The following is a 12,965-nucleotide window of genomic DNA, read 5'->3' on the forward strand; positions in this document are numbered from 1 at the left end:
CTCTTTCTCAGAAGATCTGTAATGGCAGACATCTGTTTGTCCTCCATGAGGTTAATAATCGGCCCACCACAAAGACCAATGACTCTCCTGATCCTGGATCCTCTGAGAGCTGCCTAGTGAACACCACCACAGAGACCTTGTACTTAGATCGACCTGCTGGCAGTCGTCAAGTTTTGTTAAAGCTTTGTAAGGTGCTCTTAAGGAATGGCAATCATTGCTTGGAAACTTACGCCATATTAGATGATGGGTCCGAACGTACAATACTCCTTCACTCTGCAGTTCAACAGCTTAAGTTGACAGGTCAGCCTGAAGAATTGGTATTACGTACAGTACGTCAAGACCGCCACAATCTACAAGGGGCTGCTGTGGCTTTTACAGTATCACCTGCCTTCCAACCTGAGATTTCCTTCAAGATACAAAAGGCGTTTACCGCTGAACCACTCGGACTAGCTGAACATACACATCCAGTCAGTGAGTTACAGAGCAAGTATCGGCATTTACAGGGATTACCGCTGCAACAGATTGATTCCGTACAGCCACTCCTCCTCATAGGTTCTGACTATCCACACCTCATTACACCAGTTGAACCAGTTCGTCTAGGCCCTCCAAACGGACCTGCTGCCATCAGGACCCGTCTGGGTTGGACACTGCAGGGTCCCACTCAAGAAATTAAGCATTGCCTCTCAGAACAACAGTGTCTCTTCACTTCTACTTCCTTTTCCCCTACCGACCTGTATAATCAAGTGGAGAGATTATGGCAATTAGATGTGCTCCCGTATCGCAGCGAAAAACTCATTACTCGATCCAAGCAAGATCAAGAGGCCATTGCTTTACTCGAGTCAAAGACGACTAGAGTTATGGTTGATGGAGTTGCTCGATACGCCACTCCATTGCTTCGAGTGAAGAACATGCCCATACTGCAAGCCCCAAAGGAGAGTACCCTGCCTTGTCTCAGAGGAATAGAAAGAAGGTTAGCCAAAGATCCAACTCAAGCAGCATCTTACAGGGCCGAGATGAAAAGGTTGGAGGAGGAAGGATATGCTTCAGTGATATCTCCAGAACAGGTGGAACAGACAACTGAATCATGGTATATCCCCCACCATATGACTCAGCACAATGGAAAGAACAGAGTCGTTTTCAACTGTTCCTTTCAGCACAGAGGGAAGAACCTGAACCAACTGTTACTTCCAGGTCCTACATTAGGCCCTACCCTGATGTCCGTTCTGCTAAGATTCCGTGAGCATACCGTGGCTTTAAGCAGTGACATCAGGGGAATGTTTCATCAGGTGCGTCTGTTGCCAGAGGATCGCCCTCTGGTACGATTCCTGTGGAGAGATCTCAAGAGAGAAGAGCTTCCCCAAGTCTATGAGTGGCAAGTCCTTCCCTTTGGGACGACATGCAGTCCATGTTGCGCAACATTTGCCTTACAGAAACACATCATGGATCATAGTCAACCAGGAGAAGATGTCCGTGAAAGCATTGAGAAATCCTTCTATGTGGACAACTTCCTCCAAAGTTTCAGTTCCAAGGAGGAAGCAGAGTCAATGGTGACAAAGTTGCGAAACCTCCTAGCAACAGGTGGGTTTGATTTAAGACAGTGGGCTAGTAACTTCCCTAATGTCCTGAGCCATGTCCCATCTCATGCTAGATCCACCAGCATTGAATTGTGGCTGACACAAGGTCAACCAGATGCTCAAGAATCCATGCTTGGTCTACACTGGCACTGTATATCGGACACACTGTCATACAAGTACCGTCCCATTGACTACTCAGTACCCACAATGCGCAACATTTACAAGGTCTTGGCCAGCCAATACGACCCATTGGGTTACATTGTCCCTTACACTACACGAGCTAAAATATTAGTTCAGCGCCTGTGGGACAAGAAGAGGGAATGGGATGATCCCCAACTACCAAGTGAGTTACTCCACGCCTGGCAGGCATGGGAATTGGAGTTGCCAGACCTCCAACTCATCTCACTCCCCAGGTGTTATGTCACTGCAGAGTTAGACAAGACCCAATGTCTGAGAGAGATCCATATCTTTTGCGATGCCTCGGAGCAAGCCTACGGCTCTGTAGCCTATCTACGGACACAGAGTCCCCAAGGAGACATAGAAGTAGCTTTCCTGACTGCCCGTTCAAGAGTTTCCCCCAAAAAGCGTCAGTCAATCCCTCGTTTGGAGCTGTGTGCTGCCTTAACTGGAGCTCAGCTGGCTAAGCTTCTGATATCAGAGCTTAGCATTCCAATCCAGAATGTCACGCTCTGGTCTGATTCAACTACTGTGCTAACCTGGATCCAAGCTGACTCATGTAGATTTAAGGTTTTTGTTGGAACAAGAGTAGCAGAGATACAGGAATTGACCGACCCTGGGGCTTGGCATTATGTAGATACCAAAACGAATCCAGCCGACGACATCACACGTGGCAAAACTCTGGTCGAGTTGTCCAACCCAAGCCGGTGGAACCAAGGTCCACCATTTCTCCTTCTGCGCACAGATCAGTGGCCTAAGAGTCCACTTCTCCACCTACAGAGTGAGGATGTTTCCCTGTGGAAGTTAGCCATCTTAAGTCAGGTAAACCTTTACCCACAAGTAGCCGTCTCCTGTGCCTCGCTCCAGAATATGATAGTACTATGCAGCTCCTTAGAGTTGGTGGGCGCCTCAGAAGGACAGAACAACTAGATGAATTTGCAATTCACCCCATAGTTCTTGACTCTAGACATCCCCTGAGCAAGTTGATCATTCAAGATTTTGATGCAAAACTGCACCATCCAGGAGCAGAACGTGTATTTGCAGAAGTGCGACGCAAATACTGGATCTTGAAGGGCAGGGAAGTTATTCGTCAACATCAAAGAGCTTGTTTAGGCTGTAAAACATGGAGAGGTAAGCCAAGCATGCAGAAGATGGCTGACCTCCCCCCATCAAGACTGCGCTTATTGCAACCAGCCTACTACTCAACAGGGGTAGATTGTTTTGGACCCTACCTTGTTAAAATTGGACGCAGAAATGAGAAACGATGGGGTCTCATATTTAAGTGTCTGACAACCCGAGCAGTGTATTTAGACATTCTCAGCAACATCGACACTGACTCATTCTTAATGGCCTTGAGACGATTTATCTCCCGTAGGGGGAAGCCATTCGAAATCATCTCAGATCAGGGGACAAATTTTCGGGGAGGTGATCGAGAGTTACAAGAAGCTTTTGCATCACTTCACCCAACATTAAAAGAGCAGCTAGCCAGCCAACAGATTCAATTCCAGTTCAATCCCCCTGGTGCTCCACACTTTGGAGGCTGTTGGGAAAGGGAAATCCGATCCCTTAAAACTGCCCTTTGTGCTACTATAGGGGATCAGATTGTAACCGAGGAAGTTCTACGAACTGTACTTGTTGAGATTGAGGGCATTCTCAACTCTAAACCCCTCGGTTATACTTCGTCTGATGTAGCGGACTTAGACCCAATAACTCCTAATATGCTGCTTATGGGGCGGCTGGACTCATCCCTACCTCAAGTGGTGTACCCACAATCAGAGATTCTGAGTAGAAGACGCTGGAGGCATAGTCAGATTATGGCGGATCATTTCTGGAAACATTTTATCCGCAATTACCTGCCAGGACTTCAGTCACGCCAAAAATGGCAAAGAGATTCAGGAAACTTGACACCTGGAACTATTGTCATGATTGTTGACCAGCAGCTCCCTCGAGCTCTGTGGCCAGTTGGGAAAGTTACGAAAGTGCTCCCTGGAGAAGATGGTAGAGTCAGGGTGGCTGAGGTTGAAGTAAAAAACAAAACCTATCTTCGCCCAATTTCCCGTCTGATCAGCCTCCCTAATCTGCCAGACTGATTACTCCTTAGAACTATGCCCAAACTGAGATTGCCAAAAATGACTTGCATTAACGGATCAGGCTAGCTATTGGGGAGTGGTCTATTGCACATACACAGAAGAAGTTTGATGGAGTTATGCTGCCTGTTAGATCGATTCTACAGAGTGCGTTCATATACCAGTGAGTAATCTTTCAGTTATAAATAACCTCTTACGAGCTGTATTTCAGCTATTATTATGTTGATGTTAAATCTGTAATTTGATATCTTTTGACGTTACGACGCACGCATATGTTTATTGCATCGTGTATACTATCTGAGGTAAATACATGTAAAAGGGAGTTCAATATCTATCTGTGATCATTCAATCTCAATTTCTAGATAACGTGGAGTATGTATATAGGATTATTTATAATAGAATAAGGATATATGATGATTATATCATCTCTGGACGATCGCGTGGATTGAGATCACGTGTCTGTGAACGTGACGCCATTTACTCTGTTATTTGACTCGATCCTTATGTTACTTGATTATATTTTGTATAGTTAGGGAAATATTGAGTCATTGCCTGCATAATATCCAGAATAGTAATAGTTTGTGAGTACTATCAGCCGAGATTGATGACTCTAGATGTTACAACGGTTGAATACATAGTACTACAATGCTTATTTTCTTCTGTGCATATTACTTTATCTGAAACATGTTATCTTGAATATGTTATAATTTAAATATTGTTACTTCTATTTCATTTAGAACCACTACTGTTTGCATGTGGCTGCAAATTACCATTAAAGAGATATACGTCTCTGACCGGACGTCTTGTGACTGCTCATTCTCCACCAGAACATAATATAGTCTTCATTACAACTATAATTAGGGTAGTTTTGTAAAAAGTCACTGACTAATTACAGGCGAGTTGAGAGCACAAATCACAAAATATTTAGGCCTAGTAGTCATGAAAACGTATTTAGATTTAGCATATTAATGATGCGTTCATCTCATATAGCCTAAATCATGACACACTGCTCTAGCACAGGAAAGTGCATACAAGTTAAAGTGCATGCTTTTAAAATGAAAAAGTATTGGTATCTGAATCGATATCGGCGATACTGGCCCTGTATTTAGGCTACTTGGTATCGGATCGGTACCGAAAATTTGCAGTATCGCCCACCACTACTGTCAATTTGAACTGTGTTTGTGATAACTGAGTTGTTTGGAAACTGAATCATAAAATTGATTCATGAGAATCGTTTAAGTGATTTCAAGGTTATTGCAAACATGACATCATGACTTTGCGTAAACATACACGCCACTTTCAAGTCAAGTGGTGTGTTATCTATACGCATTTTGAGCTATCCGCGTGTATGTCCACGCCGTCATCTTCCGCGTGTATGTCTACGCCGTTAAATGTCCGAGTGATTCCGCGTGTATGTCTACGCCGTTAAATGTCTGAGCGAAACGAAGCAAAATGTATATCTACATCTGGGGAGCGATATTTTTTTCACTAGGATGGTAGGGGAAGACTCATAAATGGTATTAACCCCAGTGACGGGTAGGTTTAGGGACGGGGTTGGGGTAGGTCATATATATTTATATAGAGAGTAATGTAACGTTAAGTCAACGGCGTTGATAAACACGCTGAAAAGCGATTATGCGTGTTGATAGCACGCCAAAAATGGAAATACGAATTGGCGTGTCATACATACGCCATTTCATGAGATCAGTCTGGTTATCTACATATTCGAAACATATTCGTGATTTGAAGTGAGTCATTTGGGTGGAGTGAGTTTATGAAGTGAATCATTTGGATTGAACTATAAGAGTCATCTACATCCAGTGTTGTCTGTAAATAAGTTTGTGCCCTATATACTGACATTAATTTTGGGAAACACTTTTGAGGTGTTAAAAGAGGTTTGTTTTGAAAGTGTTAACCATTTGATGGTCTTTCAAGAAAACAATGAATTTAAAACTGTTTATTTTTATTGTTACTTTTTTGTTATTTTATTCCATTGAAACAGATCCTTCCAGCAGAAATATAATTTACTTAGGGAAGGAGAAATAAATTACCAATTGATCATTTGACAGTTATTTTTGAACTTACCTTGGGGTAGGGGCATCTCACTTACATTATTAGGATTAGGTGGGTGGGGATGTGAATTTCAATTTATTTTTCACCACATAGGCCTACACTTCAGGAAGCCACCGTGTCAACGTACTTACCTGAAGCCTACGCTACCTATTCCTGTAGTATAAAATAGTGTAAGATAAAACATATACACATAACATATTGCATATTGAGGCTCAAAGCACTGGAGCAGGGACTAAGATCCTTTCGCTTAAGTTATAGGGTAGTGTTATAATTTCCCCCCACGAGACGAGACTTACAGTCCCGTTACATAACCATTCAGAAATGTTGTCTACATGTTGCCACTTCTTTGTCTGACTGCGGTTTGAACATAAAAGGCTAAAAGTTTTTTTGAAATATTCAGTGCGTGTCTGTGTGAGGTAATCGGAGATGCTTACACGGCGCGTTTTTGCTCACCCTCAAAAAATGACAATTTTAATATGCTATAAAAAATATCTGTGGGGTATTTTGTGCACTCTGGGGACATCAGAGACTTATTTTACATCTTGTGAAAAGGGCATTATCGGACCCCTTTAATACTTTTATTTCAAATCGGCGTGATCTGGAGATCGCGTGAGGGATGTGAAGTGACTTCTGTGTACAAGAGGCTTCATACATTGGCACACTTTTGACAGTGGACTTTCTTTGTTTGTGAAATTTCATGAGGGTGAATTTGAAAAGTTATTTTTGGTTGAACTATTCCTCACTCACCGTGGTGTTGTCCAGTTCTTGCACTCGGTTACAGCACTGCTCCAAAGCCACAATACGGTCACCCAACCCATTAATGTTCAGCTGAGGATGACAACATGTTATCAAGTGCTGAATATAAATGAGCAGAAATGTGAGTGATACTGGTGTGTGTGTGTGTTCACCTGGCTGAGCTGACCATTCAGCGCATCAACTTCCTGTCTCAGATCATCTCTGGACTTCCTTCAGCAGGTCTTTGTTGCTTTTGTAGTACTCCTGTAAGTAACAAGACGACAATGAAGAGAAGAACGCAATTGTGATGGCTTCTCATCCTGCATTTACTACGAAATGAATCAAAAGTATATGCATTTTACAACTGTTCAGGATACTACATGGTCAACACACATATGACTTTTGCATAGTATGCCTGAATAAAACATTACAAATTTAAACATTTTGCATATTCAGGGTTTACAATTGCCAAAGTGACACTCTAATGCAGTGGTTCTCAAACCTGTCCTGGAGGACCCCCAACACTGCACGTTTTCTTTGTCTCCATAATCAAACACACCTGATTCAACTCATCAGCTCATTAACCCATGTGATAATGAGCTGATGAGTTGAATCAGGTGTGTTTGATTAGGGAGACAAAGAAAACGTGCAGTGTTGGGGGTCCTCCAGGACAGGTTTGAGAACCACTGCTCTAATGGATAATTTATATATATAAAACACTTTAACTAGCATTTACCCTTTATCTAAATAATAACATGAGAATGATGATGTAAAATACATTAAGAGTCCACTTCCTATTATCAGTTTAGAACACATACAAGTTCGTTGTCTGATATATTACATTGAATGACAAGACATGTGAAATTCACTCAACTACATTCACTCAAATGTAACGCATAACACAGTTTGCAGACATCACCACCGATTATCGACCACGTATATGAATTAGAAATAAATTTATAACGCTAAACAATATTACACAGAGATTCAAAGTAGTATTTATACTTTAACCAGTTATGTGGCGGACTCTGGCGCTAATCGCGGAGCACTTATGCTAACCATGTGCTCAACATGACAAACTCATGACGCACTATTCATATAACAAAACAACTGCGTTAAACATGCGCATAACTCATTCATATTATATTAACAGTGTTTATGCTTACGCTTTTTTCATTTACAGTACCCATTGGGACTGCTTTTCAAAGACGAAAACAAATCCGCTGACTTGGCAGAAGTACTTCAACACTTTTAGAAGACGCAAGCATGAATTAGGGTCATACAATTACTTCAAGTCTTATCACTGTGAGCAGTGGTTCCAAAAACAAGTGCCTCCAAAAACAAGTGCCTCTGTCTTCATTGTAGGTACTGTATGTATCAAAAGGACCGGAGGGACTGTCAACAATTTTGGTGGGAGGTGACGGGCTCTCTGAAGCGAATAGCAGAAATCTACATTGGGCCTATGCTGATGGTATCAACATAGAGGAGCGATTAGATGGCATGGAGTTCATGTTTGAGGACTGGCATGCCATTAGGGTGCTATTCGGAGTAAGTAATCCATCACAATGTACATGTTTGCTTTAACTGTTATATTTAGTCAATTATTTCGTTTGTATACAGTAGTTGTAGTTAAAGGGATACTTCACCTCTGGAAAGATGAATGTGTATTTAAAATAGGTCATTTATGTAGAAGAAATGTGAAGACATTTTTGAATTTGGAGCTTTCTAGACTGAGAAAAGCCAGAAAATGTATTTTTGGCTTATGTGGATGAAAGACAACAACTCCCAGAATGCACTTGCTTCGCTGCTCTAGGAGGCCACTCCCAAGCCACACCTACCGGTAAGAGAGCGCAGTTGAAAACAAGAAGGAGGTTAGGCTACTAACTTAGTGAGTCTCCGTGACGAGTTTGCCCTGGATTTCGAGATCGCCCAAAATGTCCGGGATTCGGCTTTTGCGTTCTACAGTCGCCATTCATCATGTTAAAACGCACATCAACCGAACACTTGTTTAGCGTTCATGTAAACACTACATTCAGATTCACCAATCGGAATGAATTCAGTTAGATTGAAACAAAAGGTGTGCATGTAAACAATGAATGGCGACCGCAGAAAGCAAAAGCCGAATCCCGGACATTTTGAACGATCTCGCCCGCCGGACAAGTCCGGGAAAAGGAGGATGGTAACCCTTACTACTCAGCTTTCTCCTACTACTCAGCTTTCTCCACATTACAAGAGCCTGCTAGCTTAGCTTCCAAAGAAAGATGGCTGAACTGTGTACATTCTGTGAGTGAGATCCATAGACAGTATATAAACTGGACACAGCGACCCCATAGGTTTCAACGGAGAGAAAGTGAAGCACAGTAGAAGCCCTCATTTCCTGATTGCCAAGCGTACTGCGCAGACTCAAACTGAGCTTGATGACGTGGATGTGACGTGAGCAGCCTGCCTGACAGTTGTAAGTTTTCTAGTAGCTGTGCCAAACGAAATCTGAACCATTCCCTTCCGAATCTTGCAGAGATGGAAAGCGTGAGTAGGATCTGTCCATGAGCTAGGAGCAGGAGCAACGTCATTACTCTCTATGGCCTTCTCCCTTGACTTTATCGGACTTTATGCCTCCACGTCCCCCCGATTGCATGCAAGCTTCTCTTCCTGTCTCTACGGTAATTTCCAGAGAGTCGCGCGCGTGGTTATGACGCAATCGTTAGCCTACTTTTACAAAAACTGCTTCTACGGGGGCATAACGTAAGATACAAGGTAATGGAGCCTTTTATACATTGTCGTGTTTCTTTAGAAATAAACCATGGACAAATGGAGTCTTTAAACGCCTCAGATGTAAAGTTATTCGCTGTCAAAGTGACGCCAAAATGAATGGGAGTCAATGGGATGCTAACAGCAGGTGAAGGCTTGTTAGCCAATGGCGGCTCCCGGGGGTACCTTCAAAGTAATATGAAACCCTTACCCACTGGTGAGATCCCACCTCCTATGGGCGGGTTGAAAATATGCGGGACAACGCCTTCTACTGGCTGTAATCTTTAGCCTCTGGCCAGAAAATCCTCCGATGACGCAATATGACGATTTTTGCGTCATCGGAGGATTTTTTCCAGACAAAAAATACATAAATCTCTCCTCTCAGGGGGATATGAGGGTGGAAAGCACGGTAATTCGAAAATACTACAGGTTTTCTACTAATACAAAGCTTAATGCTAAATCCTGAAGTATCCCTTTAAACAGTATTATGCTGCAGTGTACCTTGCTGCTTTGTAGGCTGCCTTATCCATTGTTTTGGTCTTACTGTTGTCTTTACCTCTTTTAAAACTTGGATCCACTTTAAAGTTTTCTTCAGCGAGAAATCTGCAAAGGACCATGGGACACTGTGCGCCAACATGACAAAGCTGAGGTACAGCTGCTGCATTGACACTGAATTCATGACTTTTCCGCTGCGATTGAAACATTGGCCACTTTGGCCAGCAGAAAATATTTTGTGCTTGCTACCTCATGTTATCTAAATTGTTGACAATGTTCTCTGGAGTTTTGCTGTCACACAAACTCCAGTCATCCTGTACATATTTCCGAATACACCATGAATTTATGTTCTTTGTGGTGGGATGGGATGGGCCATCAGGAAAAGCCGTGGTTCGGTGAATTTACCAGTATGGTATGGTATTACAAGTTTTCCAGTTGTACTGTCACTAACTTTCCCAGAATGTGATGTTTGTGTGTTTGAAACATGAAAGATGACTGACACATTTTAGGTCTGTGTGTGTGTGCGCATGCGCGCAAGTGTATGCGTCCATGTATACCCACAACCCCATAGGTTCAAAAGGAGAGTTATAGTGATACATACAAAAATGTGCACCAACTATTGACTAACATGTATGTGTCACAGGTGCAGCAATACGAAACAGGGGCCCCACAGTGCCTACAATGCATACAAACATTTTTTCATCACATACACAACTGCGTTGCTTCTGACGGCTGCAATGGAGCACTTTGGGCTGCAGGATGTAGCAGGTAAACAGGGCAATACCTGTAATACAATAAAGTGTGTGGGGATGAGGAAAGATTGATAAGCTTCTTTTTTTTTTTTCTTTTTTTTTTTTTTCGTTTGACTTAGAAATCCCAGAATCGTTTGTTCCAGAGGAAATTGCATCTGGTTCAACAGACATAAGGCGAACGTGGTTGCATGCTAAATCAGCTGAGATTGTGGAAAAGTTCATCCTGCTTGGGGACGTGATAGGGGCCATGACTGGTCTCTGTGAAGCTTCTGTGACATCGACAGAGACGAAGCATTACCCTTGTCGAGCACAGGGCTGTCAACAGGTATACGCATATCTCAAAGCCAGAGACAACCACGAGTTTAAAAAGCACAACTTGGATGTTCCTTCTGGAACGTTGTCTTGGAATACGTCACTGTCCAAATGAGACTACCAACAAGAACACACCGTGGCAAGGCTAAGCTTTAGCTTTTTGACTTTGGACATGCTTGATGCGATAAAAGAGGGTGATGGTATGAGAGACTAATGAGGCTGTACAAAGTTGCCATGCTGTATTACAAAGCCTATGGGCACAGCCACTATGCTTACAGTACTTTACTCATGACACTGCAGGTGAATGCTTGTCTGACCCCTCGGTTGTCGCATAGCGTCATCTGGAACCGGTTTTGGAGCAGTAAGGGAGGGAATGGAAACAACATCCCCCTAGAGCTTCACTTGGAACACATGAACAATTTCCTTAAGTCTTTCCTGAAGGGTCTGGGTCCAAACCTTTCTGAAAATTCAGCACGCCAGGTCAGCCAGTCCATTGGTGTTTTGAAGGAAATGATAGATACGGTGGATGGTGATTTGGGTATCAACAGGCCAACTGGCTCCCATCGTGCCGAGCAGCAGACACAGGATGTTATGACTCTGATAGATGTTTTCAAGGCGGGTCAACTGTTTACAGAAATACCTGGCAGGGAATTTCGGGCCTACCCTAAGTTTGACAAGAATCTATTGCGCAAAATCAAATACAAAGATATGTGGCAGTGGTTGAGGCTCAAAATGATGGAGTGTCAAAAAGTAAATCATACACAATTGTGGTTTCCTATCTTGTCTATAGACCCATTGTGAATAATCTGTAGTTGCATATACTTTCATTGTTAGGCAAGGTACATGTTCAAAATCAACAATCTGTTCTAAAGAAATTTGACAATGGATAAGAGTAAAAATGGATTGGAGAAATGTGAAAGAAAATGACACTTTTTCTTTGTTAAGCTTGTATACAGTACAGACCCTTTGTAAATAATCTGTATATTGTTAAACCTACTTTTAGGTCGGCAAGTTACATATTTAAATGTAAAACAAATTGCATACGCAACGTTTTCAGCTTGTTTGTTACTTTAATTTTCACCACTTTTTTCTGTTGTATGTAAATGTGAAATAAAGACTTCGACAATAACTGCAAATATATCAATCTCAAACTTTATATTTAGTCATATGACATAAGTTTGGAGAGCATTCATGGAGTACTTTCAAATACAGGTCGGTGGTCATATGTACAACTATATACAAATGTTTCAATATTGCTTTTAGGCATTAGTCTGAACTCCTCAAATGTGTAAACCCAGATTCAAAGCTGCTACATAGTGATAGGGTGTCTGGCTCAGAGTCATCATCAAAATAACCTGTGTAATCTTGGTCAGGCACCACAATGTCCTCCGCAGGCAGATCAACATCAGTGTATTCAAAATCTCCAAAGATATCAAAAAATACCCTGAGAATTTTTTTGTCCGTGCCTTTTACTAAACACGGGTAGGTTGTCCATTATGAAAGTAAGATCAAATATTTCTGCGCTACGCTCAAGAACACAGTCGATCAGCTCGTTACTAAAACCAGTGCAATCTGTGCTGTTAGTGTACAGATGTATGTGCTGGACTAAGCTGAGCTTGTACCTGTATAAAAGATCTCTAATCAACTCTTTGTGATCCTCCGTATTCAGGTATTGCCAAGTCACAACCTGCTAACTTTTCCACTGGTTGCACTGGTGCTACCAACTTTCTCAGTTGGTCGCACCAGCACATGATTTGGTCGCACCAAATTGTTTTTTTTTTACAACATGGAATTAATCAATGCATGCTGATGAATAGTTGTCCTTATTTGCGTACCCTAGTTTTGCACTGATGTAAAAAGACTGACAGTGACACAAGACCTCATGTTGGCAAAATGTTTTAATCTTTTAAATGAAAACCATTCAAAATAACTATCAAAAAAACACCACGTATGTTTTTTAATGTTTGATTGTATTTTATTTAGTACTGTCAATCGATTAAAACAATTAACTA

The sequence above is a fragment of the Abramis brama genome (genome assembly GCF_963993115.1).
Source record: "Abramis brama genome assembly, chromosome: 1".
Lineage (NCBI taxonomy): Eukaryota > Metazoa > Chordata > Actinopteri > Cypriniformes > Leuciscidae > Abramis > Abramis brama.